The sequence below is a fragment of the Gigantopelta aegis genome, chromosome 6, assembly GCF_016097555.1.
Source record: "Gigantopelta aegis isolate Gae_Host chromosome 6, Gae_host_genome, whole genome shotgun sequence".
NCBI classification, from domain to species: domain Eukaryota; kingdom Metazoa; phylum Mollusca; class Gastropoda; order Neomphalida; family Peltospiridae; genus Gigantopelta; species Gigantopelta aegis.
In genome coordinates, this window is record NC_054704.1 from 87,654,749 (window position 1) to 87,660,094 (window position 5,346).

Here is a 5,346-nt window from a genome sequence, read left to right on the forward strand (position 1 = left end):
TCCATTTAGCTTTATATTTAGTATTATTGATCCAAAGATCAGGAATATTAAAAGAAGTTTTAATTGGAAGGTGATCACTACCCAAGTCATCAAGGACCTCCCACCCACAGCCTGCCGCCATGTTACTGGATACCAAAGTGATATCCAGAGAAGACAAGGTGTGGAATGCATCAGATAAAAAAGTACTGCTACCATCGTTTAAGCATACCAGGTCCAACTTTTCGATAAACGAATCGATAGTTTTACCCTGGAGATTGGTAACCTTCGACCCCCATAATTAATTTATTTTTACTATTAAAATCTCCTAGAACAATTAAATTTTTATAATAGTTACCAATTGGTGTCAATTTTTTTTAAATATTTAACTTAATACCGGTAGCAGTTGGATGAACATAGTAATTAAATATATTAATATCCCCAGATTTAGCATGAATTGTAACTCCCACCACCTCGATACTTGTATGGCCAGCTTCGACCTTGATTTGTGAGTGTGAGATACTATTTTTGACAAAGGTAGCTACTCCTCCCTTACTTTTATTAGCATTCGTAAAAAAGAGTCCAGTATATCCCGGAATTTTGTATTCAGTAAATAACTTAGTACGTTTAATCTTATCTGTAGTATTTGCAATCCAGGACTCTTGAATAGCTATAACATCAATATTTTTATTTAAATCCAGATCTTTTTTGAGCTCAGGCCCGTTGGTTCGCAAGCCCCTGGCATTCCACTGGAGTACTACCAGGCCCGTCTTGTCACCTTTTTTATTATTAAAATTATTATTAATTTTATTATTATCATTATTATTATACACATACTACTTAGTATCATGTATAGGCATGATGGGGGGCGGAACAGTACTGGTTAGTGAAATTAACTAAAAATTAATCCACCTCAGCACTGATTCGCACCTCCTCTGATATTAGATCCCTGGCTTTATACCAGGAGATACTACGAGTCTCCATGGCATTGGAATTAACCTTGATAGCCAGGTGATCGTTAAGGATATTGCAGGCATCTCTGGACGCGACCACAATGTCACCCAGAGAGAATTTTTGATAAGGGGCTTTGGGTATCTCTCGAGTCAGGAATATACCAGATATAACCCTGACTAAGTCGAGAGCAGTTAATGGTTGTTCAAAAGCTGCCCTCCCAGCCCCTGAGGTAGCGCCGGCGTACGTTTTCCCATTAGCAGACTGAGTCACCGTTTTAACACTATGAGACTCAGTCTTATTAGTGTTTTTTGCGCCAGCCGCCAAGGAGGGACGGTGGGACCCACCGGCCTGGCTGCCAGCAGGTCTTACTGAGGGAGCCCCATCGGTTAACCGGCGGACCGCTCTCTTGTAGTCAGGGCACTCCTTGTCATGTGTACAGTGCTGTCCCCTACAGTTCGCGCACGAGACTGGTCTGGCGCACGGACTATCGGGGGTTCTCCTGGGGTGGGCGGCCCCACACCTGAAACACACCGGGTGCTCCCTTGTGGATCTGCATTTACGTAGGGCATGACCCCACCTCTGGCACCTGGCGCATTTAATGGGTTTATTATGGTATGGGTGGAGCGTATGTTCCACCCCCCTGACTCGAATGGACCCAGTCCCGGGGGAGGGGGGGGGGGACGGGCAAAGAGTACGTCCATATAGCCATTTTTCCAAACCGTAATATTGGTTATGGAGAAGTTGGAATTGGCTGTTCTAACAGACTGTAGCAATGAACTACCCTGAATTCCCCTCATATCTGTTTTTACAATCCTTCTGAGCGAGGATGGGGGGGGGGGGGGGGTTGGCTCTACCCTGATAGATATGTCCACCTCTAGTGACTGTTTGGAAGGGGGCTTTGTTTGATGTAGAAGTAGGGGGGGGTCGAACTTGAGCCGTACCCCCACCCTCCCTCGTTGGTTTGATATTTTTATAAAAGAGGGGGACCTTCCCCACTCTCCCCTCCCGGGCAATTGGGGCATCCGACCCCAAGGGGGGGGGGGGGAACTGATCCACCTCCATCTCGGCAGAGTTAAGTTTAATCGGGAGGCTTGTATTACCTTTTGTTGAAATTAATTCCACCCGCCTTTTGGCCCTAATTCGCTTGGCCGCAGGGGGTGGGGAGACTCTGTTAAAAGGAAGTCCCCCACGGTGGGGGACTCTGTTATATTCGAGTCTGGGGAATTCGCAAATCGGCGCTTCCTCTTATTATGGGTGACCTCCTTGAACCCGTCATCCCGGGGCCCCAAGGCCTGTAGCTCGACTACCCTGCCATTCCAAAAGGCGACGCCCTGAACGGAACGGCTCGGGCCGCCACCGGCAGCTCCCGAAGCTGTATCAACCAAGGTGATACCCTCCAAAGAGCCACCGGGAGCTACCGAAGATCGCTTCGGTTCAGCTCGGTTGTTGTTTAGTTCGGGCTCGCCGGCACGGTGCGTACGTGCAGTTTTGCCGGTTCTTTCCAAAAAGGAATTCTTTCCAAAAAGGAGCGCGGACGCAATCGTAACCCCGCACCAGTGGCTTTTCGGCTATCTGAATCCCCGTTTCGATGCCTTTTGAACTGTCAACGTTAACAGTGGCACCGGCCCGGGGGCTAAACGATTTATTAATGTGGCGATGTATGGACTCAGCCAGGGCCTAGTTCTGGCTAGGGCCGGGTCCAAACGCCTCAATGTAACTGTCGCTAGACAGTCTATTAGAAATATTGTTGTTGTCATTATCTGTGGGTGCGGCAGTGCACTCTTTAAAAACAACAGCAACCTCATCTCCGCAATCAGGGTGGGGCCTCAAGCTCATAACAGATCCCAAATGAGAAAAGGGGGCGTTATCCGAATTTTGCATAAAGGTCTGCCCGTTTGACAGTCTTGAATAAAAGAAGACTGTCTTTTTAAAACTCCCCGGCGGGGCCCTATTCTGCATATCCTTTACTGTTTGTTGCAAGAATTCGAGCCCGTAGGGGGTGGGGTCTAAATTGCCAAACATAACCCTCCTCAGGCCCGGTACATTTTGAGTACCTTTTGTTTTCGAAGTTACAGAATTGATTGGAATATCTATTGGGTCCTGAGGAGTTGGAGTGGGGGTCCCACTGAGAGCGGAGAAGGGGTTGCTGGTTGGAACGGAATATGTTATTTTACCGCTATCCTTAGAAAACTCACCTTGATCATTCATTTCCACTCTCCGCCGAGCAGCGGGCACTTTTCTTTTTCTCGGTTCCTCATCTTTCCACCCCGGGGGGGGGGGGGGGGAGTTGGTGACCTGGGGGTGGAGGGCTGCTCGGCTGACAACGTCGGTGAGTCGGAAGTTGGGGCACTAGACTCGCCCTTATTAACAACAAAAACTGAATTATCTAATTCTTTATTGCTAATTGAATTCTCCAACCTCTCTTCAGTCACCCCCGAGCTATTGGAAACATAGCAAAATTCCGACCGGGGCGGGCTGGGTGCAGACGGAAAATTTTCAGACGGTTCTGAAATTCTGCTCATCTCCAGCTCCCGGTCAAACGAAAGCTCGCGGGCGAGAGACTCGCTGTTTATGTCAAGCTCGCGGGCGAGAGACTCGCTGTTTATGTCGGATGTCCCCTCTCCCCGGGCAGGCACCCCTCAGGTATCTTTCAACCGTGAAGGAGAGGCCACCATCAGGGAGTGGGGTGTCGCGCCTGGCACGCTTAGACGGTGTTGAAGACGACGGCGCGTGACGGTCATTTATATTTATATGGGTATCTCCCCGATTGTCCCAGGTCATACGATCGGCCCTGGCTATACGGAAGATGTCCGGTAGTTCCGACCCCTCCGACCTATCTAGGGAGGAGGTGTCGGTGGCATTTAGTTTATCAATGGCCAGTTGCACCGCAATGGCATTAAGACTTCTGTCCAACTTATCAAACACCTTGTCTACGTCGTTATGGTTCGACATGGTTGGAACAGGAGATATTATATTATTATAAACCACGTGTTTGCACTCGGAGTGTATCTGGCAATACTCACCAAGGTCAAACACATGTAAACAAAGTGAAAAAATTATCCCCGGTAGCTATTATCACGAAATTTTAACGATACAAAAAGGAACAACAGACTTACACACTTGTATACACTGTTCGACTGGTATCTCCCCTCCCCCACTTACATCCATCCCACTTGTTGTAATTACCCTCTCAATCTCCCCTTCACTAAGCTCCTCCCCACTCTCCCCCAAATCCATACAAAGACTACCCTTTTCCACCACAAGATCAACACTCCCCCCCCCCCCCCCTCTCACTATGTAATGTCTCATTGTCCTTCACTGGAACATCTGTCATCTCTGTCGACTCCCGACTTCTCTCCCCGCCCCTTTCACTGTCTGCCTCTCACTCCCCTCCGCCGCACTGTCGTCCATAGCCTCCCCTCTCACCTCCGCCGCTGATGTTGTACTCGCTGGCTCCGCGCCCCGCTGTTCCGGTTCCGCCCTTCTCGTCTCCACTGCACCCCTGAGTCTCGCCGCATAGGTATCACGACACACTTTGCAATGTTGTCTAGTATCACGCTGATGACAGTTGAAGCATAATGGTCCCCGTCCGTCCACCACAATGAGGAAACGAAACCCCTCATATTCAGCCTCGTCCGGTATATCTGTCCTACTCGACGGAATGCGAACTACCACTTCGCGAACCCCTGTACGAATGTGCTCTTGCCCTTTGACCCCTGATGTCTCGAGGTGATAGGACAACACCTCGCCTCCTACCGATTCGTGAAAAAACTCTTACACGAACTCCCTCTTGATCCACCCTGGTAGCCAGTGAATCCGGGCTCTAAACGCTACCTCATCCCCGGGACACACAACGAACGAAAACCCTTTCACCGAAAGTTCACCAACCTCTTTAACAAAGTTATTGCGAATTTCCTCCGATGCAAAAATCAGACAAACTGGTCGCAATACGACTTTGGAATACACATTCCACGTCTTCAAGGTTACACCTATACTGGAGCACATCAATAACATCATCTCGGGAAATAAATGTCCGACGTAAATACGGCATACATAGAGTTACCGTTCTTGACAGTTCATCAACATCAATAAATCTATTTGCCATCTTAAACAAAAATTTCGGGCCTGAAAAGACCCAAAATAACACAAATTGTTTTTTAGAAAGAAACCAGCAAAATACTCACATTTGATCTTGGCCAAAAGGCCGAGAATTTTTTATTTTTTATTTTATTTCAGGCAGATCCCGAACATGCCGGGTACCCCATTTATTTAATAGATTTCCTACCTATTTACAAATACCAGACTCTCATTGACTAATAAAAGATACTGATATACATCATTGTGTTTTGTGCTTGTTTATTTGGTGCATACTTGTGTTCGTGTTTATTGCGTTGAAAGTTATTTACAAGAAAATAA